At 46.7% G+C, this 26,176-nt stretch overlaps 1 long non-coding RNA gene across 2 annotated transcripts in view; it reads right to left on the reverse strand.

The window, feature by feature from the left end:
• LOC147150756 (uncharacterized) overlaps positions 1-24,480 on the reverse strand; it is a 30,672-nt gene extending 6,192 nt beyond the window's left edge. Inside the window, exons 1-4 of one of the 2 annotated variants that reach the window (XR_015085727.1) lie at positions 24,266-24,480; positions 13,153-13,250; positions 4,439-4,556; positions 95-1,658 (exon numbers count right to left, since the gene is read on the reverse strand). This is a non-coding gene — a long non-coding RNA (uncharacterized LOC147150756). Of the gene's footprint in view, positions 1-94; positions 1,659-4,438; positions 4,557-13,152; positions 13,251-24,265 lie in introns of those variants that run through there. The other variant, XR_015085728.1, reaches the window with a different exon arrangement.
• Between the last annotated feature and the right edge of the window lie 1,696 nt (positions 24,481-26,176).

Below are 26,176 nucleotides of genomic sequence, written 5' to 3' on the forward strand. Positions count from 1 at the left end.
ATTCAACATGTAATATATTTACTATATTAAAAAATGCATTTAAGATTCTTAATATATTTTTACGGTTTAAATAATACATTCAACATATATTTAACATTAGAAAACGGTTGATCATAAAAAACGATATTAGTAGTAATGTATTGTTCTATTCATATTTTATGTATTTTATATTTCTAAAAATTTTCTCCAATATTGATGATGACGTGACGTCGGCAATTGAAAGACAAGCACCACTTCTGGTTGTAAAAATAAAAGAAAAAACACTTGCGGAAATATTGTTTCTCGTTTCATATATCTCCGTGTTTCTATCTCTCGATCTAACCCGGAAGTCAGTTTCACTCGGCGCTTGTCCTAAGATCCAGCATGAGGCGCCATCACACCGTAGAATGTGCTCGATCCAAACTGCCGCAATACACTGCAACTGTTTTCTGCTTGTTGTCTCCTCACCTCCAATTAGTTTTATTGATGATTACCAAAGCAAAGAGAACAGGACATTTACTGGCAGCAAAGCGAGCACCTAATAGCTCCTAGTCCATTGGAAAAGTAAATAACGTGAAAAATACATTAAATACACTCCACAGAATGAATGTATGAAAACAGTAGCGGCAAATAATTTGTCAACAACAAAGAAAGAAGGAAGGATGCAAGCAAGGATGCAAAAAGAAAAAGAAAAAAACTGAGGGAAGGAAGAAAGGAAGGACAGGAAAAAGGAGAAAAAAATATTGTGTGGTTATGCCTACTTTTAAGCCACCCGATATAATTATATTATATATTAAAGACAATAATTGTAATGTATTTATTTTTCAATTTACTCATTCATATAGTGTCTAGATGTAGTTGTCGTAGTGAACGCTTAAAAGACTGCAAGTCAAAGTGTTGACAACTCTGAAGTAGACAAACGGTCTTCCATCTCAATGATGTGGTTCTTTTGCATTTATGTTCGCGTAAGTCTAACCTATAAAATCAAAACAATTGTATATTAAGTCTAATATTCTTCATACATAAAAATGCAATATGATACATATACAAGTGAAAGCCCATTCCCACAATCTCGTAGTTTTCCCATTGAGCTTCTGACCTCTTTGTGTGTGTGTGCGTGCGTGCGTGCGCGCGCGTGTGGCCACCATGAGGCAAAAGAAGAGTTTCAGTGCTGTCAAACTGCGCTAGAAATGCCTTGGTCAGCATCTGCCTTTCAAAGCATGCTTCCAACAATGCTTGTGTGTACTTGTCAAAACCCCAGCGTCTCCTTTTGACCCCTTACGCACACAGGAAGCACTTCGTGGGCGAATGAATGGGAGCTGCACGGGGAATTGGGCAAATGTCCGGCGCTCGGGAGCCGAGGCCGCTTGCCAGCAAAGCCGGCGAAGCGGGCGGCCGGCGTTTGCGTGTTCCACCGTGCTCTTTGCGACGTCCCCGCTCGGAGCTGCCAGCGAGCCTTTGGAGACGATCCGGCTTCAGGAGAGCCGCGGCGTTTGGAGGCGTATGCTTGCCTGTCACCTGCTGCGCATATCGCAGCCGCTCTGCTCAAGTGAGGCCTCCGTTCCGTTCATAGTCGATGCAAATGCGCCGGCGCTTCGGTGGCCAGCTACGCGGGGCATCAAAGATTGGCCGCTTTTCAAAGCCAAACACAATCCTGCTCCGCTATTGTGATCTCGTGACTGAAATGGAAATGAAGCAACTATGAAATATGCAACATTGGTAGGGCAACTATCACGCGAATGCCAAAAGCAGAGTCACGCTTCCATTTTCTTGCATTTTGGGCCAAATTATTTGACTGCACCCTTTCGTGGTTTGATATCCTCGGCATCAAACGTACTTTTCTGACTTGCCACTCACATTTTGGACTTGTACAGTGAAGTCCCACTATACTGCGGTTTACAGTTTACATACACACACACAGGAATTTTTCACATTTTCTAACGGTTCCATAAAGTTTTAACACAGCAACGAGTCAAAGGCATGCCTGTGTCAAAATACTCCAGCCCTACAGCACACTTTAAATTCACATTTTTGGAGGTTTCTAATCTGTGTATCCAACTGGGATTAAATTGGTCAAAAAGTGGCGAAACCAGATTATCCAGTCACTGCTTACGTAAAATTATTAGGACACGGCTCTTAAGTATTGAGGGCCTCTGTCTGCACCGAAACGTGACGAAGCAAACCCGAAACGGGTCTGGTGGATTAGGCCGCTTAAAGATGACCGCGACCGGCCGATTGTGGAAGGCTGCAGGGCCGACATCCCGCTAAAAATCAAGCAATTTCACACTCAGCGGCCTTCTGTCATCGCGTCAATCCCGAACGGAGCTTGCTGTATCATCACTTGTCTGTGGCATGATAACGCGCACGAAACAAAATGGACAGATTTTGGTTCTGCTGGCTGGACTAAATAATCAAGAGGCTTTTTTTTTTTTTTTTTTTTTCCTTAATACTACAGTTGTGTGTGTTGCTGCTCCACATATAATTGCTCAAGGTTTATTATCACAAAAAAAAAAAAACTATGCTAATTGAGTAGTTAGCCTTTCATTATGGTAGCATTAAGCTAGTAGTCTTTTGTTCGACAAACTACATAGTATACTAAATATATAATATATATATAAAATATACGCTAAATAGTCACAAAGAGTAAAGTTGCAGTTGCTAGAAGGTTTATTACCATAAAATCTATGCTAATCGAGCAGCTAGCCCATCAATAGGATTTTTTGTTATGCTAGCATAAAGCTAGCAGCCTTTGCTGCACGAAATGCTAGGGCTTGTTTGACTGTTTTGGTGTTTCAATGTACAAGATTTCATTGTCTTATTTTTTTTTCCCTGTGCTCTTCTCTTTGTCTTCTTTTGGTTTCCTCCAAGTTATACGATGCGCCGGTGGCCGAGCAGCTGACGTCAGACACCTGACCTCAGCCTAGCTGGCATCTGCTAAAGGGCACAGGTACACCCGTCCGAAGCTGACATCTTTTGATCGGGGGCCAGCAATCTGTGGGCCCCCCGCGTGCGGCCCCTCCACGCAGGAGCCCGCGCGAGCTTTAAGGAAGATTAAAATGGTTCCTCGGTGGAGCGCTTTTGTGTGCTTCAAGCTGTTGCCTTCGCAAGAAATCAAAGGAGCAGTGGCCTTATTGCTATTATTTTTACTTTGTCACGAATTAAGTTGGTGCGTATTGTTTTTTTCAAATTATATTTAAATTTGAGCTATGGTAGTTGAACAAATCCAAAGGTTTGGAATCAATAGATAATCACGTTTATTAATTTTGATTTCAATGAATGTGATGATTCCGTAATTGCCTGGTCCAACTTTACATTGCACTTTCCCAAAGACAAGCCAAACTATTCTATGATTATTATTATTATTTTTTTTTACAATTTGGCACTTTCCCTAAAGACACCTTATTAATATGTTGCACTTTTCCAAAAAGAAAGGATTTTAAAGCAAACCTTGCAAAAACCGAGGTATCATACACTCTTGTACTTTATAACAAAAACAAAGCACGGAGCGCTTGATTTCAATTGATTGTGCTGCTTGTTCCGCAGTGCCCGCCTTGGCCACCAGGCGCGGTATAGTACGGCCATGTTATTATATGGCATCTATCTATGCTAAGTGTTAGCCCGCCGATGCCGTTTTCCATTATGCGTTACCCTAAAGTTTGAAAATATTTGAAAAAACTAAATAAATTCCTGGGGTTGAATGAGCGAAGTGTGAAAAGACATAAATATGCCTTTGGAATTGAATGAGTTGAGGCAAAGTTGTTTGAAATACACAGCATACAGTTCTATTTGTTGCATGTTTATTTTGACAGTAAACCACCCGGGAGTGCATCTTTTTTGAAGAATTGTTCACTTTTTATTTTAAAGCGCTCTTAAATTAGCACTTGCAATGGGAAAATGCCGGCAAGAAACGTTTTTGTCCCTTCACTTTGGCGTAATGACTTGCACATGTTTTAATTGATGCTAATATTTCGACCCAAAGCTTTACTATTAACACCCCGCTGACTCCTCCAACCACAGCTGAGCAATCAAACGGGCGTCCGTCTTCGTTTAGATTATGGATTAATGCCGAAATGTACGACAACACTCGTGCAAACACACGTATCGTATTTGTGCAGCCGGTTCGCAGCGGCGGGTGCTAATCATACGCAAACAGGCTCGGAGGGCGGGGGGCTGGTTGGGGGGGAATTGGGGGTGCTGCAATCTTGCAGGACTGCAGGTTTTCCTTTTTAGTGTTTTATCACATGAAAGAAGTTTTTCCTTAACATATGCAAGGGCTGCTTGGCCCGCAGCCACGGAAGGATTTTTGCTTCTCACTCTGTTGCAGGTGAGGGCCTTTGATTCTCGCCGTGTCACACCTCCAGTGGTGCAGCCACCAATCACAGGCTGGCTTCACCAGCGCCGGCACACACGCGCGCGCGCACACACACACACACACACGCATACACGTTCACACACTCACCAGGTGCCAGAGTGTGAAGGGATCAGCCAATCCTGAAGTAGGCCTGAAGCTGGATGGTGGCCATCCGGTTATTAAAAGCAACGGGAGAGCCGGGCCGCGCTCACCTCGCTTCGACGCTCTACGAAAAAATAACAGAAAAGACAAATGAGCTAACCCTTGGCAAACAGCAACGTTTGTGGCCTCAGACGACGCGGACTCGAGTCCTCGCGTGAGCCGACAAGGGACAAACCATCCTGACGTGACGGACGTCCACGCGTTTTCCACACGTTGCTGGGATGAGATCATGTTGTGGCCTGCGCCTTGCTCGTAGCCAAAACACCGGCCTAATTGCGTTTTGTCCCATATGCCAATTATTATTAACAGGGAGTCATTTACCGCACTTCCTTTGCCAATTTTCTAAATTAAAAAGAAAAAAAAAAAAAAAAGTGGAGATTTACGGCCCGAGCTCCCCCGCCCGTCTGCCCGCCCCTCAGCCATTTTTGGTGACAGCTTCCAGCGTCGTCAGGGCAACTGCCAATCAGAGAGGCCGGCGATGGCGGCGGCCGGCTGCGCGTGAGGATCCGAGAGGCGCAGGTGGAGCGCGGGGAACAATGAGGCCGGCTTGAAAAACAAAGACGAGAAAAGAAAAGAAAAGACTTGTGCCTTGTTTGCCTGTTTTGCTGCCCGTGTTCTCTGACTGAAATCACGCCCAGAACGTCTCCCACAATGCACCACAAGCAATACAATCAAGAAAACGGATTGTCCGTTTCCGGGGAGGGTTACTTTCTTTGCTGCCATCTTGTGGCATTTTTGGTACCATGGTGAAGTAAGTTGAAGAGCTTCATTTGTACAAAAGTCATGCTTTGCTGCTATCCTGCCTGCGGCATCTATAAGCTATTACGCACAGATTTTCCAGGGTTCCACTATATAAAACTATATAAAATTGGGTTAGTGAGTGATTCGATGAATCGTTTCAGCCCTAGCATCAACTATAGTCCACTTTACAAAAATCCCTACATCTTGATTGGGAAGTATTTGATCAATTGTTTTAGTCAACTACATAAACATCTCTATGTATTGATTTGGCAGTATTTGATTAATTCATCGTATCAGTCCTTGAGGTGCGTATACAATCTACTAGGGGTATAGCAAAAAAATGATTCAAATTGGAAAATTGGTTTGGATTTGGCAAACCAAATCGTCACATTTTAAAATCTCCTTGAGTTGTAGCTTACTCTATGTATGGAGAATCGGACTGCATCTTCTTTTATGAGAGATGTATACCGGATGTAAACTGGTTTGACGTTAGTGACAAGCTGATGTTTTCTTTTGAATTCATTTGGATAGTTTGGGCTCTGGAGAGCTTTTACAAGTTGTTGCATATTAATAAACATGACGCGATCCCACCGAATGGAACCAAATTGAATTGTTACATTTTAAAATCGTTACAGCCTTGAATTGTATCGTACCGCGTGCGCATGGAATCGTCTTGTGCGGAGACACGCACACCCCTACAGTCTGAAAATCCCGATAGTTTGAGTAGGGAGTATTCAATTCATCGGTCCAGCCCTAGAGTCAACCACGCTGTCCACCATAAAAGATGATTTTGGAATATTCGATGAATCGTTTCAGCCCTGGAACTGCATAGTCCACAAACTGGAAATCCCAATCTGGTGATTTGGGAGTGACCCAACAATTCCAAAGACGTCCACACAGTCGGAGCCCGGGCGCGGTCATCCCCCAAAAGTGGTGAGATGACGCTGGCCGATTCCAACAAGCGCAGGTTGCGGGGCCGCACCTACTTTGACTTGGAAGGGCTTTTGTGGCTCGTGCGGCTGTAATGTTATGGAAATCACCAGTAAATAAATCAATCATCCCAGGGTCCTTATCTATGACTGCACATTTAAGCAGTCGGCTCCTCTATAGGTTAATGAAAGCACAATGGCGGAGGAGAGGAGCTGGCAGCCGTCCCGCTTGTGTGGAAGCCTCCTCTCGGCCCGCCGGGCTGCGCCTTTCTCCAGCCAGATGATATTGGGCCGCTCGGCCCACCCGCCCATCAGCCCAGCTGAACACATAAATCATCCGCGAGGGACTCTGGCTCGGACCCCAAATTCCGCGAACAATGGCCTCGGTCCGCAGATACCAAACAGAATCGCTGGATTGTCTTCAAAGCGAGCGCAAACAAACAACAACTCCCCCCCCCCCCAAAATTTATCTGGGGGCATAAGAGCCCATTTGGAACAAATCAATTAAGGTGCTGTGCTGCATCCCCACATGCTGATATTGTATGGCGTGTAGCGCCGCCGCTTGGCTTTTATGTGTGGTCTGAGTCGCAAGATAAGACTTGAGCGGCGCGCGCGTGTAGGCGGAGGCTGATTGCGCAACACGCGCGCAAACACGTCAAAGTTCAACTGCGGAGGATTTCTGACTAGCGGCCACGTTGAGCGCGAGCGACAATTCGGAAGAGTTCCCGGCCACCATACTTTTGGGGGGCCAGGGAAGCCTTGCGGTGAGACATTTTGCGCTCTAAGGAGCCACTCTAATCCTCGCGCCAATGACATCGACAGTAGCTGCTATGTTTTCCCCCGAAATGCACGTCAAAAGTTGTCTTTTGGCGGGGGGCATGAAAGGCAATTTCTCCGACATTTTGTCAGAGGAAAAGGTTACAACTTTATGAGACTAAAGGCCTAAGCTTTTGATATTAAAGTCATTGTGAAGAAAGACACCTTTATTCTTGTATGTTCAGGGAAAAAACACTTTTATTCTATAAAATTATATTGTCAACACAAAAAAATAAACATCAAACTTTTGAAAAAAGAAAACAAATTCGGATTTCCGTGTGTTTGCGACTCAGCATTTGTGGATTCACCTATTTGCGTTTTTTTTCCCCCGAGACTATCCCCCATTTTTCACAGAAACCTGTTTATTTTTTTTCAGCCAATCCCCTCTTTATTGCCATTTTGGCAAATTCTGCAGAATGAAATGTGATTCCACTAGATCGGCATTTCGCAGCATGAGCGACGCAGGCTCCCTCTAGTGGTACATGAAAGAATCACCGAATGAAATGTTCAAGCTGTGCATCATGTTCATAGAGGCTTGCACTTATCTTTTTTTTTGGGGGGGGGGGGGGGCGTAGGGTTATTTATAAATGCATCAGTGCAAGCTATTTGCATTTCATATCTTTGCAAGTGTTTGTTTTCAAACATTTAGGGATCATTTTTATGTAACTTTTGAGTGATTTGATAAAACCCTTTTTGATCCTACTGAACAAATGTCAAAGGAGCCTGCAAGCCCCGAGCAAGAATCTTGACATCACTTTTCAATCATGACCCAGGTCTGTCATCACAACATTCAGGATCCTGATCTTTTCTCAACAGCAACATTAAAACAATATTAATATTCCTAAAAAAATGAAGCTTTTTTTCCGATGGAATAACATATTTGAAAGTAAAGGAGCACAAATATTCCAATAAATTCCGATGGGCTCCATCGAGTCCAGGCGGCTTCCCTGATTGCGGTTTTCATGACTTGCTCATGTCTTCAGCTAAGCTGGGTCATCCAAGTTGATGGAGAAAAGTGCGCAAGTTGAGACACCGTCATCATTATTTCTGAAAATTGTACTTTTTGTGATCTTCTTGTTTTGACGGCCCGCGCGTGACATTTTTCTCAAGTAAAATGCGCGCCATGGCTCAATAAAGGGCGGCAAATTCTGTCCCCGGGGAACAAAGAGATGCATTTGAAATCGGAGGAAATTGGCCAACACGGAGGTATTTTACATTTGGCTATTAATCAGATGGCTTCTCAATTGATTCACGGGGCATTGTTTATATATTTAAAAAAAACAACAACACAAACCCAATCTGCCTTTGAGTGTGTATAATATGAGTGCTTTGGCTGACTCATGCTTCCTTGGCGAGCAGCTCTCCGTTTATTCACATCTTAATTATCTTTGATTTCCATTGCACTTTATTTGCGCAAAGGAAATCAATGGGCCAGCTCGTGGTCAAGGCAAATTGTAAGATCACTTGCAAGCTGAGTGACCAAATGCAAATGCAAGTCCAGTCATTGATTTGCACAAGATGGATGGATGCATTCTGCTCCGTCACGTCGCGACTCACCTTCTCTCTCTCTTTTTTTTTTTTTTTTTTTTTCCCACATGGCGACAGATGTGCTGTATTAGGGCTTTTTTCCCCCGCGTGTGCTTAAAAAACATTTGGTATGGAAAGGGAAATGAATGGATGGAGGCTTCCTTTGAATTTTTTGAAGTGGTGATCGGAATGGGATCATGCGTGATTCGCATTCTTTTGGAGCGGTCGCGCACTTATCGGAACATGTCCCACCCAGTGGAGACAATGTAGCAGTTCTTGCTCACCCTCATACAACACACATGCACGCACACGCACTATCAAACAACAACTTTCGTTTCAAATGCAATGCCAATTTTTAACTTTAGATACAGTATAATAATAATGATAAACATAAATACATATATACATACACACACACACACACACACGTATTCACATGTAGCAAAATGCAACCATAGAGTATGACATTTGAAATCTCCAAATGAAATAAATATAGAAAGCTTTGTATACAATTATGAGAATTGACAATTTATGAAAAGGTTAGAGATGACTCATTTTGTAAACATCTATATTACTGGACTCAGTATTTGTAGCACAAATTTTCTTTCACTAGACAACCAGAGCTTGCACAAATCTTGGGGCGGTCCGCAACAAAGTCTGTGTACACAATTCCATGACATTCATTTGAAACATTTTGAAATGACACGATGTTGTTTGTCAGTATCATTTGTAGAACTGTTGCTGGTATTTCGCTTGACCCAAAAATGTGAACCCTTGGATGACGAAGCATTTACTCTACATCCTTTTTGGTGGCCATTAAACGTCCAAATCCTCCAAAACAATGAGCGTCTTCGGGCAACGTTTTTGATGCAATGCAGAAGACGATCAGCTCAAACAAAACCAAACAAAGTCAATGAGGCTTTCATCAGGACATCATATAGCCCAATTGTTCCCAGGCCCAGCTCGCTTGTGCCAAGGAGACAGATGGAGGATTAATGAGAATAACGAGGGGTCTTTGTCCGTACGCCACCTTTAAAAAGCCGCCATTGGGACCCAAACGGAGGAAGATCGTGGCCCTTCTTGCTGCGACGGCGCAAACGGCCGCCGTCACCGTGCGGGCCGGGGCGGCCAAACACCTGTCCCGCGCACTCGCCGTCACATCTCTCTTCGCCCGGCGTGAAAGAGGAATAATGAGTCTGCTTTCAAAACGCCGCCTATTAGCGCTAAGCAGGTTACATTGGACATCTGTCTGCGAGCGCCCGGCCATATAATTGGCCGCCGCCGCCGCCGCCGCCACCGCACGGCACTTCGCGAGCGGACCGGAATTGTGCCAGATGAAAGCGGCAAAGAGAAGACAATATGTCGGCGCGCGCGCGCGCGCTCGTCGCTGGCATGTTGTTGGCACGCCGGGGTCTGAGAACATATGTTGGGAAGTGGCGAGGCTCGGGGCAGGAGGGAATAGGGGCCGCGCTTTTGAAGTCGGCCGCCGCGTTAAGCGGGGAATCGGCACACCGGCGGGTCGGAGACGCCCCTTCTTGTTCAAAGGGATGGAAGGAAACGCTCCGGGGAGCGTCCGACATCAAGCGCTGACCCCGCCGCCGTTTGCCGCTGCCTTCTGCCGCCGTACGCCGCCATTCCCAAAGACCGGCAGGCCCGCGCCATCTGGCCTCGCTACGGATTCCCCGGACACATATTGGGAATCCCAACTATGGCGCCGCCCTCCCTCACTCCCTCCCTCCCTCCCTCCCTCTGTGCGTCATCCCGGCTTGGCTGGAAGGGGCTCTGCTCTCCAAGTGATCCCGGTTGCCCTTTCCCACTGTAATCCCCCTCGTGATGCGATCCGGCGGGAGTGGGCCATGGTTTTTAAGATGAAGGACACTTCCTGGGGCCACCTCGGCGAGTGGGCGGGACCTTCGCATTGTCTACAAGCGGCACTTCCTAACCTCTTTTTTGCTCTGTGGGCCGGTTTCACAGATACAATATTTGGATGTATTCTTTCACAAAAACGTAGAGAAAACAAGGAGAATCAAAACACAACACATTGCTTTAAGAATTTGCCCCCATTGGCCCTCCCCAAAAAAAACACTCTAAAAACTCATTAAAACGAAGTACATTTCAAAAACAAAAGTCCAAACAAAACGTGTGGCGCTAGTGGTAGTTTGTCGAGGTCAGTGGTCGGAAACGCCAAAGGAAGCCTGTTGAAAATCGTGCCGTAGGCCGGACAAAATGGCGGCTGACGGAAGGGGATAAATGGACAGCAATTTTATAGTAAAATGTCCATGCTGACATGCACGTGCGCGTTCACACACTGAAAATACATTTGGGGTTTGGAGCTAAGGGGAAGCAGCCGCCCGCCAAACCAAACAAATGCAGCACATAAAGCAGATCTGATCATGGCCTATTTCCAGTCGGCATATTGAAGCGGCCCGCGTTAGGCGTGTAACGGTACACTCGGGCGTATCAATACGTTTCGGTATGGCATGTTCGGTTCGGTCCACTTATTAGCACGAGCTTACGCACGGGCGCTATTGACTGTTGCACGCGGTAGGCAAACGAGAGTGGCGGCACAAAAGAGAGAGCCAGAAAAGAGCCAGAACTCGAAAGTCCCCCCCGTACTCTGCGGTCTCCTGTTTGGCAACATTCTGGATGTCCTGTTCCCCATCGCTGATGGGGAAAGGTACGCGGAGGAGTCCCAAAGTTGCGTGCCGACATGGCTACGTGAGACGGGCGGCATGTAGCACACCTAACATGCACGGCATCATCCCACTGTGAATGTTGTCTTTGACGAGGGAGCAGTTTGTGTATGAAGAGACTAGGACAGCAGCGTGCCTTCAAGCGCGTCTGCATTTCCTTGTGTTCACATCACGTAACCTGCGCCTCCCACCTGCTACTGGAGCATACCATTACAATACCAAAATCCCTAACAGAAGCAAGCAGCCCAAAACGTCAAACTTAAATGGCGAGATTTATGATATTGTAGCATCTTCCAGGAACACGCCACGTCAGACGTAGTTTAATGATGACTTTTTTATTCATCCAAGTACAACTGCTCGCGCTTTTCTTTCCCCGCTGCTCCACTCGCTTGCCGTACGATGCATTCATGAACGTCGGCAACATCGCGACTCAGCAGCACACAAATCCGACCGCAACGCAGATAACCCAATTTGTGACACTATGCTGTTGAACATTCAAAGATTTTAAAGCCTAAAAGGTGTATACAATTTCATAAAGACTTTTTAAAAGGTACTGTATTTTTTTCATTATAAAAAGTTTTAATATAGTTAGCAATAATTGTAACTGTTATTGTATGCATTTTTTTTTTTTTCATCGCAAAAAGTGTATATATGTACTGTAATGACAACTTGTCTTTAACTTGAATACTTCGATGTGTCATAGGCTGTTGCTGCTGAGTGCTTCAAGATTTCAGTGTTAATTAATAAAATTAAGAGATCTTTATTGTTAGTGTATTTTTTATTCTGGTGTCATTTCTCAGAAAATAGAATATTTAAAAAAAAACAAAAAAAAAAGTTTTTTTTTGTACCAAAAATATACCGAACCCAAGTTTCCAAAAAAAACGACCCGAAACGAAATGTGATTTAGCGTACCGTCCCCGCGTGGTCCCAGTCGGTCCGAGTCAGCCAACCGGCATCGAGAACGGACTTAACGCGAACCACGTCACATGCCGCACTTTTTCCCAGTAAGGAAAAAATAAAAAATAAATAAAGTATCGTGTTGCGGTCTCACAGACGCAATAACATGTTCCTCATATTGTTTTGATTTCTCCGATCACCACGCTGGGCGCGCGTGTGTGTCTGTGACTTTTGTTTGATATTTTTTTCTTTGTTTGGCAGCGCGTGTGCTCGTGCGACGCCTGCGGGTGACGTGCAGATGATGCTCTGAACGCCGATAGGCTGTCGCCGACGAGGGACGGACCGGGACCACGTGGGTCCTTTAAATATGCGAGACGGAAGTTGGCGTATGTTGTGTTTGGCAACAATACGTAACTTGCGTTTTATTTTCATATGTGCCAGTGGATGAACGCGTGCATCGTGCAGCCTGTCGCCCAAATGTACAAGTGATTTAAGCGAATGGGGCAGGTGAGTTTTCTCAATGTAGGCCCAAGCTTCTTCCTTGACTCTTATTCGTTGTTTTTACAGTTTTATAAAACATGATCGAGTACAACATGGTGCACGTGCAGCCTCAAAAGCCGTTCAACGCTCAATGTGTGGGTGGGAGTCGCCAAGTGTCTTTTTTTTTTTTTTTTTTTTTTTGGGGTGTTTTTCATGTCAGGTTCGAACACATGGGCCGGGAGCAAAAGGCGCCATTTCGTTACGTGGGCTCTCCTGGCAGTTGCCGCGGCCTTTTAGCAGCGAGGTCCGGAACGCTGTCGCAAAGCAAAGTGCTGTTGTCAGAGCTGACGGAACGCAGGATTTGGCCCAATGATGTCGTACATCTGCCCCCCCCCAACTCATTTTTTCCATTTCGCATGACGAAGTGCTGCGAGGATCTGATCCTCTAATCTCACAACGCCAGGTTTCACTCAATGTCATCTGCCAGTGAGCTGCAGCCAGGCGCCCCCATCCCGCTTCTGGCGGCACGAGGCCACCCAGCCGGCGTGCGTGCGTGCGTGCGTTCGGTTCTACTCACCGTTGCTAGGCTACGACGGGAATCTTCTTCCTCCCTACCCAAATTTTGGGTGGCTTCCACAGCTGCACTGGGGGACCAACATGGCGCTGTTCCCAGACCTGGAATGAGGATGAGTAATTTCAGTAGGACTGCTCAGTCCTGTTGGGAAGAGGAAATTGCATTTGGAAAATGATTTTTGCCCAAGTTGCTTCAGAGGGACAAAAAAAAAAAAAAAGACCAGTATCGGAGCTAGTGTGTGTGACGATGCAACTGAGCTGCACTTTTCTATCTATTGTGATCAAAGAATATCACAGAGTTTTATTCAAGACACTTTTTTTCTTTCTGGGATTGTCCCGGGGGTCATGACCCCAATTGTTGCCGAGTGTAAATGGGGCAGGAAAGCGGAAGACGCCGTCCCCGCGCATGCGACTTAGCGGGTGGGCGGGGGAGACAAGCTGTCAAAGCGGCCAAAAAAAAAATAATAATAAAAAAACGCAGATCCACTTCTCATTTGAAAAGGAGCCAAGTTCTCGACCGGGGGATCCAGCCATCTTGGATCGATGTCCGCCCGCGCGTTCTGCGCTAAGCTAACCGTCGAGTCTTTGTGGAGCCAGACGCTTGATGCGCGAGAAACATTCTGCAGGTTGGACCAAAGGACTCAATAAATCCTGCCGCTCCTTTTCTCGACCGCGGCGAGCCCAAAACAGATGCTGTGGCGTCGCCGCGTTGCCAGCCAAGATGACGGATAATCTGCCAACGGATCCCTCGGAGGCTGGCAGGACGTTCGAGAGCATCTTAAAAGCCAAGCGCGGGATATTCGCGCCGACGTGGTTGCTAGCGCTCAAGGCGCCCCGCCACCTTTGGCATCCAATACAAAGAAAGGACAGCAGGTGCATTTCATCCTTGTCCCTTTTAAGAGGCAACTTAGTCCCACGTGTGAGAAAATGAACAGTATAATGGACTCGATTATGGAGATTTTTAGTATATGGCGGTGACCAACAGTGAGGCCTTGTGGTTTCTTTCAAATAATTGCAAAATAAAAGCAGCGTTGCCCTCAATTCAACTTTGCTTTCCGAACGGCAAACTTTTGAATCCCCTTCAATCTGAGCTCTGTCGGGACCCGAACGATCCCATCCGATGTTCAAGCTGGCACTTCATCTCGTCTAGACATCTTGAAAAGCCAAACTCCTTTGGATAAAATACGTACGTCGCATGTTGACGCTGCTTTGTTGACTAAAAAAGGCAAAGACAAAAAAAACGCAAACGCGGTCTGCAAAAGTGCTCGGCTAGGAATTCAACAGCAAGAAAAAGCAGCGTCCTGTCCTGCCTCCCCAACATCTGTCATCGACAAACCATCTCATTTTGGGGCTTATAGTTTCACCTGTCACACTCGTTTTAAACTTTTAAACTTATCAAAACACACTTGCAAGTCACCAGCCAGCGACGGAAGCGCTCAATGTTTAATTGCTGTCAGCTTGGATGCTAGGCCGCATCTATCATGAGCAAGGTTGAACATTTCATTGATTGCCATCAATGCAAAGCCATACAAGGACACTCAGGAAATCCTTATTTGCGCATTTTCAACCTTGTTACGGCGGCAAAGGATCCATTGATCCAGAACGGACGCTGTTCAGTCACCATCATAACGTTTCAGGGCCACAATGCCACCCTGTGGATCCCACCCTGGTGCCCTCGGAGGAAGCGCTTCCTTGCTTCCTTCCTTCCTTCCTTCCTTCCTTCCTTCCTTCCTTCCTGATCGTAGCGGCTTAGAACGACACAATTAAACCACACGTAAAGAATCAAAAAGTTGGCGCTTCACGATTGAATGCTTCAAATCAATTCATGGTGCCGCTCCTTCGGGTGAGCACAACCTGTCCACTGGGGGCAGCGTAATCCAGTCCTACGAGTTGCCACTACTCTATAACATTGCTTGTTTTTGGGGAGGGGGATATCAGGGATATAAGTAAACGGGCTACAACACCGTAACAGTTGAAGCTAATCCTTAGCCCGTGGCGTTTTACGTCACGTCATCTGCCGCCACGGGTCAGACGACGACTCGCATTTGCGGACACCACTGTAGTTTGCCGTGTAACGACATCAAATAGGTTGGATGCAGTAAAGGCTGTGGGAAGCGTCCTATCGGAGGCCCTCACACACGCACGCGCGCAAACACACAGCGAGTCTCACGCTCCCTGTGAACGGCGGCCTTTAACGAGGGGGAGCCGAGAGAAAGCATGCGTGATTGTTTTAGAGAGGCTGCCCTAAAGGCACGTTTATCGCTCAATGCTTCTCTCAGTCATACGTCCTCTCTTGTTGATTGTGCGCCGTTGATCAGCGGCAACAAAGGCGTCATTAGTGCGGCTTTGGTCCCCACCAGGCCCGGGGTAATTATGAATGGGGGGCCCGGTAATAATTCAAGGGCCCATCAGTGCCGCTTGAAACTGAAGAGAGTGAGAGAGAGAGAGGGCGGGGGGGGGGGCCAAGTTGAGATTTTCGGTGGCGGGCCCACTGGGCCCATCTGCCTCCATTTCCCGGCCACCTGCCTGGAGATCTGACCCACGTCAGCCGCCGCGATGGAGCACCGTCGCGCACAAGAGCGAGCGAGTCCCCGGCATATGGCGTTGACACATTGCTCCAATGAACCATTTACGGACGTCGTTAAGAGTCTTGACTGGGACGTTGTGCTTGGGGGACGCAAACAATCGCAAGCCGAGCATTTATTCCGTCATTTGCAGGGTGGGGGCTGGGGGGGGGGGGGGGGGGGGGGCATCACATCATTGTAAAGATAGCGAGAAACGTGTGAGTCGCGGTGAAAGGCCGGCACCAGCAGAGGGCGCCGCGCAGTCTCAAGTGACGAGCGCTCACGCCACATTTCCAAAGCCACAATGGAGGCAATCGCAAAGTCAACAAGCCGGTCCGTCTTGCGTTTCTGAACAGCTAGCGCATCCGTTGAAGCGCAAAGTCACTGGACGGGTTTCCGCCCGCCTGCGTCTCGGCTTGCACGCCGAGCTCTTTTCTTCGGCTTCCCCGGCGCTGGCGTCGTTTGTATGCGTCGCTGCTGCGGGTCTTTCAGTAGCGCTTGTGGCAAACTTTAGCATGACAGTCACGACTACGCTCATTTCCGTGAGCCTCTCTACGACGTTCCACATCAAGTGTTAGCATTGGGCTAGTGGACAAAAGGACATGGTTTGCTCCAAGATTTAAGTCTTTAAATCTACAATGTCAGTTTTACGGTAAACTGGGAGATAAAAATTCAGCCTTCAAAGTGATGTTAGAAAGTCTCCCATCTTGACAGCCAGAGAATGAGAAGAAGCACAAAGACTTCAGAAAGTCTTTTGATTAGGGCTGAGCGGGTGCCTATAGAAGGTAACGATTATCGGGCAGACACTGGCCTTATTTCAAGGTATCGAGTTTCATGAAGGCTGCTGATAATGGCCACCGATACCTAAGGCAGAAAAAAAAATTAATCGAGTAAATTTATTTTTTCACAATTAATCTGTCATTATGTTCCATGGAATTTTATGTGTCCAAGCTAATCATGGCATCGGTACTCAATATCGGTATCAGAGAGAGTGAATTCTCGTACTGGTATCGGTCTGAAAAGAAACATCCCTAGTTTTAACAGCTTCAACTATGTTCCAAGTGTAAACTGCCACAAAAATGGCAGCTTTTCAGCGAATGTGTTTGCGTGTGGAACATATGTGAGGGATGAAGGATGGTCCACAGGCCAGGCGGTCAGGGGAGCCACCCGACAAGTCGTTCTCCTGTCATACCCGGACCCGGCGGCTTCTTTGTTTTTGCAGCACTTGAAAGATACATCTCCTGGATGCACTGGCACACATCGTCGTTGACGTATCCTGGGTTCACGGGTTGTTTGGGGTCTCGCAACATCATACGCGCTGGCCCAGGCGACCCAGCCAGGGTGCTCAAGTCCCGGCTTGTGTCCCAGCAGCGACCCACGGATCGGCCCCTTTTCAGCCACAGCCCCCTCGTGGCTTTCTCTGCAACTTCGCTTGCGGTTTGAGCAAAGGGAATCGCTCAGTAAACAAACGAGTCTGATGGGACGATCGGCATTGGAAAACTTCCCGCCGCCGCCGCTTCTTCCCTTTCCCATGGAAGCGCCTCCAGTGTTCAACACAAGGCTGGGATTTATTTGCTGCCGCTGGATTTATTCGGTGATGACGGCGTAACTCATTTTTACCTCTAGATAAATAGAGCTCAGGAATCGGCCACAGGGTTGCCATATAGTGAGCCGCTCCATTGAGATTCAGACACTTGGACAAAATCCAGTTTTGCCCGCACCGGGCTGCTCAATTGTGAAGAAGCGACGGTCGTCACGCTGTCCAATCTCCCGCCAATCCCTCCTCTAGTCTGCCGCCTTGATTTATAGTTCTGCTCCTCCTTCCTCCAAGTGCTTCTCGGCGCAGACATTTGAACAATAATAAGCGAGCTCATATTTGCGGTTTGCGGCGGGCGATTCACGCCGAGTTTTGCTTTGCAGACAGAAGCAGACGGGGAACACCAATGGGCTGGTTTTGATCTGGATTCAATGGCCCGGAATAAGTGGCCCCCGAAGAGCTCTTGTGTCAAATGCGATCTGTGACAGGCTGCGGAGGAGGAGGGGCGCTAAGAACACGTGGACAGGACCAGCGGTGGCAAGTAACGTGGGACAAATTCTTTGCTCCTGCTGTAGGTCGGGATGAGGCCTTCCGGTACTTGACCAGACCATTTCGTTTTACTCCCTACATCTGAAAACAGATATCGGCATTTGCAACTTCTTGCTTTGTCAAAATTGGCCTGTTACTTCTGTCCAACTTCCGTTGATGATGACATGGCGTAAGAAAAGGCAAATCGAGAGCGGTCAAGTCAACCACCGTTGACATCATCACTCAATGACATCGTGGGGACTTGTAAGGCAGAAAAACAGACAGGGAAGTCAAGCCAAACATATTTTTTTTCCAAGAATGTGTTCTATGCAGGCCCACTAGTTGAAACAAGGCAATATTGATGAATATGAAATATGAGTTAAGCAGCAAAATCCACTTGTTTTTCGCCATGTCAAGGGGCGGCCATTTTGTCACTTCGGCCAACTGAAAATGACATCACAGAACAGGGCTCTGATAACGACCAATCATGGCTCACCTGGTTTCTGAAGCTCAGCCATGATTGGTTGTTGCCTGAGCAACTGTGATGTCATTTTCAGTCCACCTCAGCGGCAAAATGGCCACCCCTAAAAACGGGTGGATTAACTCTTATTCCACAAACGCAATATTAAGCAGAATGCCGTGTTTAGACTAGTGGGCCTACATAGAACATATTCTTAAAAAAATATCTTTGGGTTGACTTTCCTTTGAAGTACTTTACAGTGTGTACTTTTTTTCTTATACATAATGGATTGGACCAGTACTTTAGTACTTTTCCAGTTTTCCAATTCTCTCAGGCCTGACTGAGTAATTGGCCAGTGATTTAATATTTGTGCTTTTGAAGTTTTTTTTTTAAAAATAAATAAATAAATTCTTATATATATATATATATATATATATATATATATATATATATATATATTTTAAACACAGCAATAAGAAATGCGTGACCTTCAACCACCCCTCATAAATATTACAAAATGTGTTTATGTTCAACTCTATGCATGCGGCTATGTTGTATTTTTTTTTTTTTTTTTAAGTGCTCTATAAATCAAGTGGAGTAATTCTGCCCAGTCGCCATATCGGTTGGGCCCGATTTCTTCCACAAGCGTTCTTGCATCGAAGTGCAGAGTGTGAGTCCTTCTGCCATCTTGGACCGGCCACATGCTCACGAGCGAGTTGCATCGCCATGTTGCGTCTTCCTTTTTGGGAATCTGTTGCCGCTTTTTTAACGCTGGGATGTTTGGGAGGCGGGTCAAAAGGCGCTTTCAACCCAGGGTCTCACCTACTTCCTAATGAATTCCCAGGATCCGTCCACCTGCAGGCGCTCCCATACTAGCTTAGCAATGATTACACCTTGAAGGAGGAGGAGACGGGAGGGGGGGGGAGGTTAGATGGAGCTTTCTGCGGGTTGAGGGGCGGCTGCCGAGATGGAGCATCCCTGGCACACAAACACACATGCGTACACATGCAGGCGCTACCATCCTCCCCCCCCCCCCCCCCCCCCCTGCAGATTGGAGGCAGGTGCAGCGGCAAATCAAGCCTCATTAGCTGCACCTTCTGCTAGCGTATAGCGCGGACAGATGGATGCTCGCCCTCACATGTTACCTCACATCAGATGGCAGTCGGAGGAGGGTGGCTAGGGGCGAACAGGGGCGCACCGTTGGCCCCCCTGCCACCCTTCCGCCGGCATCACTTCCTCACAGCTACAGCATTCGCCCCCCCCCCCCCCCCCCCCCCAGGCCCGCCCCACCCCCTCCGCAGTTTCTCGAAGCGCTCCAGAATGCTCTTTAACCTTAATAGCGCTGCTGGCTACGCTGTACTTTCCAGGGAATGTCTGACACCGGATCAGTTTATTCCTCGCCTCTTGGCCCAAGGAGGAGTTGAGCAGCGAAGGGGGGGGGGGGGGAGTCTGTGCATTCTGCTTGATAAAAAAAGAAAGAAAAGTGTGTGTTGGCATGTTTGCATTTGTTACGCTTATAGGGACAAATGACAGGGAATTTTAAATCACTTGTATACAAAGATTTGCTTTTCTGGAGTCAGTGGCCAGCCTCCTCTGCCATCACGTCAAAGCCAAAAAGTAAGCAGAGCCCAAGCATGAATTAAATTTGTTTTTTGGGGTGAAAAGAACCCAAAAGTGTAATAGTAATAATAATAATCTGTTACTAGCCTACAGTGTTTTTTTTGTGTGGGGTTTTTTTTTTTTTTTTTTTGGTGCAATTCAAGCGTGGCCCTCAAGGGAACGTCAGATCTTCGTGGCGTCGAGTCCTTGTTGGAACGAATTTATCGCCAGTCCTTTCAGTCAAGCCGACGAGGAGCTACTTCTGTTCCGGCCGCCAGCTAATGAAGAGAAACAGACACCCATATGGGACTTCTTTTTCTTCTTCTCCTTTTTTTTTTCTTTTTTTTTTTAGCCGCCGCATCCTTGCATCCCAGATCCATACACCATATGGGGGAAAGTGTGTGTGATGCCAGTTGCGTCTCCCCGCAAACACAGCGGAAGGAATAAAAAAAATAAAAGCCCCCACCCTTGTCTTGCTCACTCCCATGGGCACATGAAAGTGAAGGTTATACTTACATACTGTTTTTTTGGGGGGGGGGGGGGTTGCGGGTGGTCCATTTCCTTTCCCACAAATCATTGTTAATCTTGCACTCTTTGCCAGGTTTGAACACGTCCGCCATATGTTCGTCTCTGCCTTGCGAGCTCGCGTCTTCGGCTTTGTGAGGCCAGGATGCCTTGTCGAGCACGCTCGTAATGCTACGTTATAGAATTCCGAGAAGCAAGTCGTGCCGAGGACTTTATATAAATATTAAAACATCAACACGTCTTATCTCTTGGATCTGAACGCCAATTTGAAATTGAACACATTCCACTCATACATATATATATACATATATATATACACATACACACACACACACACGCACACGCACGCACGCACACACACAGTATGGGTGTGTATAAAATCTCTGGAGAAAATGCGCCATTTAGAGTAGTGACAAGTTCATTCTCCTTGTAAAAGAAGAAACTCATTGCATTCAGCCCTCTTGAACTGAGCTGTACCATATCGAATGGAATCGTAATCCTGTTGGGAGCCGACCGAATCGCTCCACTTTAAAATGACCCGTCCTTGAACTCAACCCTATTGAGAATGTGTGAATGGAAAGCGCAGCTCAGGGTGGCAATTCTCGCAAAAGGAGATCCAAGAAGTGAAGAGCAACAGCATAAAGTAGCAGGGCGCAGCAGCGCTGCGTGACGTCAAGACGCGGCGCAAAGTCAGCCAGTTTCAAAGTGAGAAAAGGGCGGGCCCGCGGCTGGCGAAATCTGGAAACGCTTGACGGCAAGACGAGCATGCGGGCCCAGCGCGCAAAGAAGCGTAAATGCTAAGCAGGTGAGGGATTCCAACACTTTAATGACGCCAATTTCCATCATCAATCTTCTGAAGAAAGCAGCTGGAAGTCAGAAAGTCTGCAAGAAATGTGCTCCGTCAGCAAGTTGCCCAGCGTTCCGTTTGCGGAAGGCTACTCCAAAAGCGCCGTCAGATCACCGCTCGCAAAACGCAAACAATTATTGCAGCCTGTGTTTTGGCAGCTGGGTGTTGCGATATTACCGTGCCAGGGTCTATACATTGCACCATTCATCACCTAATTACATTTTCAGGAAGTAGATTGCCTCCTTATTGGCTGTCACTTCCACTCGGTGCTGTCAATGGCGGCTTGTGGTGCTGCTGTTGGCAATGGTGGGGGGGGGGGGGGGCGAATTTTGCACACATGCCAACGCAGCTACTGTGCAAAGAAATCGTGGTGATAATTGACGTCAATATGCGCCGACGGGTGGCCGTGACGGACAGAAGTGTCTCTTTTGTTTCCCCCTTGAGTTGAAAAAATTGGAGCAAATGTACCATAATACAGAATTCAAACTGACAACACACACACGCGTGCACACACACTCAAGTAGCGCACCCCCCCCCCCACCCTCCAGCCTTTGCCAGGGGTGCACCTGCATCTTATTATGGGAGCCTTTAGCTTTTTAATGGTACGCAGGTGACAAAGTGGCACAGCGGCGGTGGAAGAGGCAAGTCAACAAAAGCCTCAAATGGGCGTACACGCTTGCAGATGTGCGACAAGCCTCCGCGTTGTGCTTCGGGGAAAAGACGGGGAAATCTTTGGGGAATTTGGCCGTGCTGTTACAGCATCCCGCAAGGAAGAGAAAACACTGATTACATCTGAAGAGGACACATTATGGCAAATTGACTTTTTAATTGCTTGGACAGTGAACGCCCGCTATATCGCAGACTCTTTGTGTTGTGCGGCCAAGGCTGGAAAGTGGCGGATCTTCACCCGGCCTGGCTGTCAAGTCAGCTGCACTGTTATTGCCCACAATCATCTCCCGTAGTGTGTATGCTGTTTTTTTTTTTTTTGTCCAATCAGATACCTGATTCTACATGTTGCCATGTCAATGTCTTCTCCTAGGGCCTTCAGATTTAGGAGCGCTGGCCCATGACAAATACACACTATTTTAACAATGGCTTATTTTTAACCAATCAGCTTTCGCTTGGCACGGCTTTAAAGTGACGTCAGCTCTCTCAATCACAAAAGACTCTCTTTTAACCAAACTTGGGCCACCATGATCCACAAACTCATCTGGACAATTACCTGATTTCCACCCCACAGCAGATCTATCATCTCATAAAGAAAAAGCAGACCTTATTAAGAAAACACCACACATCCATACACGCGCACACAGAATTACACGCGCACAAACAGAAGAAATCTAAGACAAGACATTATTTTTATTATTATTGTTGTTATTATTTGATTTTCATACCTTCTCTCCCTGCCTGTTCTTGTCCTTGGCTGTTACTATTACTATTTTTCTTCTCATTATTCTTTTTATTCCTCTGATTAATAATATTTTTAATATCTGTCTATACTAGGGTTGAATGGGATTTGCAGCTTCTTTAAACCTCTGTTTCTTGTGTACCAGTACCTGAATAAGAATAAAGTTGTCCTCCGAAATGGAGTGGTGGAAGGAAAAAAAATAAAGTGACATCTGCATTTTTTCTGTCCTCTGATTGGGTGAACTAAATAGTTTCGCTATGATTGGTTGAGATTTGATATACCGGTATTTATGTTTTGCATTATATAGTGGGGAAAATATTTTTTCCACTACATTAATGCTATCGCGAAACACCATACACCAGCTAGCAGAAATTAGCATAGATGTTAGAGTAAAAATAAACCTTCAAACAATTGCTAACAGACACAAACCGCAACTCACAGGCAAAAATTCTCTCCGCTCCTCAGCGCAAAACTTGTGCAACGTAAAAGAATGACACGTTCAACCTGTTAAATGTTACAATACAAACGTTGCTTACACATTGTGCGAACCCAGTCCAGTACATTTGGAATACATTGTATTTGCATGGAATCTTTTCAATTGTTTTCAAACATTGATGTAGGCACAGTTTTGATTCAAATGTTGCGTGCCATCCATTTGAATGGATTGAGCGGGGGCCGAGTGCGCGACTATTTTCAAAGCACGGCACAGAGCGCTACCAAAACGGCAGCTTCGCCTCCTGGCCCGAGGCCAGCGAGGGCGAGGAGCAGCCCGCTCCAAGGCCGCCGGGCTCTCCCTCCCTCCGCCTCGGAGCCAAGAGCGTAGGAGAGCCCGGGCGGGAAAGGAAAAAGCAGCGCCATAGCAGCTCGCTCAAACATCAGCTCCGTGTCAACACTGACATGCAAACAACGCACACACATGCAGTATTCCTCGAAAATATCACACCGACACGACGTTTTATCCCGCATGTGCCACGGCTAGAAATTGCGCTACTCTGCTCTGCGGACGACATCGCCTTCGCCGTGATTTTCACACAGAAAAAAAAGAAAAGTCACACGTCCAACTCAAGCTATTTCAAGCAAACACTTTGCATGTGGGTCCTTCCGCGACTGCAAAACACAGAACGTAGGAACAACATGCTCCATTTATTTGGGGCATTTCAAGAACAACACGAAATAAACCACAGTCCGGGTTTTGATTCGTCCAGCTCAGCCAGCAGCCACCGGTTTTTAAATTGATTTCATTTGTCAACATGAAAGACATGAAAAAACCAAACAAAATCAAAGACAAAAATCGTAATTCAGTCAAGTTTACATGTTCAATTTTGCCGTTTGGTTCAACCCTGTTACAGATAATAAGGCACCGGAAAAAAACATTTGAAAAATACTAGCTCGAGTAAAACCTTTATAATTAAATGAAGTTATTTTGAGTACTCCTTTCATGTTACTCTAATAATACAATCAAATATTTGCAAATCGATGCTAAAGTTCGTTTTTGCTTGCTAGCTGTGTTGGCTACAATGCTAACTGGTCAACTTAGCTATAGAGTTTTGGGGGAAAAACGTTCCTAGCCTGTCTTCTTCTGACAATATGAGAACAAAGGAAGGAAAACAAACATGGTGAAAACTTGAAAAATAGAAGAGACGACTTACCTTTGTCTACTCACGGCAACGAGATTGATGATGTCACTTGTGCCGAGTCATGTAGCTCACTTTTTTTCCTCAACCTCGAGATGGCTAAAAATGGTTTAATAACAAGGTTTGTCACAATGACAGAGCACAAGTCCTATTTAAAATCTGTCTGCCAGAAAACAATGCTAAACAATTACGGTACAAGGAAGTGAGAAGTTGAGCGCATTGTTAGTAGGTGTGTGTGAGCGGGTTGAGGGGGGGTTAACCCCGCCCCCCAAAATGTAAAATGCATACTTGGACATATTTTCTCTGTCGATATTTTTTATGCTTTTGAAACGATAATTGTGGGCAACTTCTTTAGTTAATTAATGTTTCCATTTTTTCGGACTTGTTTTGCTGGTCATCTTTGACAAAAAAACAACAAAAACAAAACGGGGATTTCTCCCCCTTTGCTCTGTTGTATTTTCTATTGACCTATAAGCTTTACCAAAATAATGTCGAGGTAACTCTAATATATATTCTGCCAAAGATTGGTGCGAAATTGAACAGGGGAGCGCAGGTTCGAAGGCGCCATTTTGTGTCCAATTCCTGTGAAAGTAGTTTGCTTCCTGTCACCAGTTGACTGATGGACATGATATGTGGTGGACGTGTGCAAAACGTTCTCAAGGACCTGAAATTGAACGGGAAGTGGTCCATTTTGGTTTGAAGCAGCCACTGGTTTGAAATCCCACTAAAAAATGATCTTACTCACCACCAGTTTCACAGAGTATACTGGGCGGACATGTCGGTTGTAAAAGCTCACATGAAAACGTCTTGGGGACGCATTGGCTAGTCGGCCATTTTAGTTTTCAAGCAACCAAATCCCATGAAAACGTCGCTCCCTGTGGCCAGTGTCACTGACCAACAGTTTCTATCGTCACAAGACTGCCAAGATGAATCAGCCATTTTGGTTCCGAGCAGCCATTTTGGGAGCGCCTAATAATGCGGTGGCTCGAGCCTATACTGTACGGCCGCATTGAATGTTCTCGCGCGAGAGCCAGGGTGCGCAGCGCCGCCGAGCGAATATCCTCTCTGCATCTCGTCTCGTATTTCAACTGGGGCGGCCTGAGGAATGCGTCGAGCGCCATTAATCAGCCGCCTGATGGGAACTTGGCGGCCGGACAGCGGAGAGCAGCAGAGAGCCGAGCCGTGGAGCTCCAGTAAAACATGTCGGAAGGTGACTGACCATTTTGGAGGGACTGCGCTTATTTGGCTTCATGTATAGGAGGCAGCCAGTTGGCGTTCTGTGTGTGTGTGTGTGTGTGTGTGTGTGTGCCCGTGTGTGTGCCCGTGTGTGTGCCAGGTTTGTTTGTCACTTCTCAGCCTGTCTGCGCCTTATGCAAATGCGCAGGGGGGGCTGGGGCAGGGAGGGGCGGCTGCTCCATGGGAAACTGCTGGTGCTAATCCAGCATGTTGAACAGGGGAGGAGAGGCGCACTTTTCAATAAAGCCCCCCCTCCTCTCCGCATCGCCCCCCCCCCCCCTTGTTCCCCATGGAAGGCCCTCTGTCACATGCATACACGCGCGGCCACAAACACAACAGATGAACAGCGTGTTTTTGCAACCTACGGACGGACGCACAAACAGCCAACACCTGTTTCTTTTTCCGAAGCCATCCCGCCGCTTTGCTATGGGAGCCGATCCCACGATCTTAAGACCCGGCTCGTGCTTTCAGCGAGATAACAAGGAGCCTCAGTGCCACGGGCTCCTACGGCCACCTCCGCATGGACTAATAACACGCTCCCATCACAATCCGCCACTTAAGACTATGAAATTTATGCAAATGCCTGTGGGAATACACGGCGATGAGAAGACTATTTCAGGCATTTTCCCTCCTCAGCCCTCTTCAGTTGCAAAATAGCTTGTTGTGTCCCTTTTGAACTCATCGTTTCAT

Source organism: Filicampus tigris, chromosome 2 (assembly GCF_054856515.1).
Source record: "Filicampus tigris isolate MCC_2025a chromosome 2, RoL_Ftig_1.0, whole genome shotgun sequence".
Classification (NCBI taxonomy): domain Eukaryota; kingdom Metazoa; phylum Chordata; class Actinopteri; order Syngnathiformes; family Syngnathidae; genus Filicampus; species Filicampus tigris.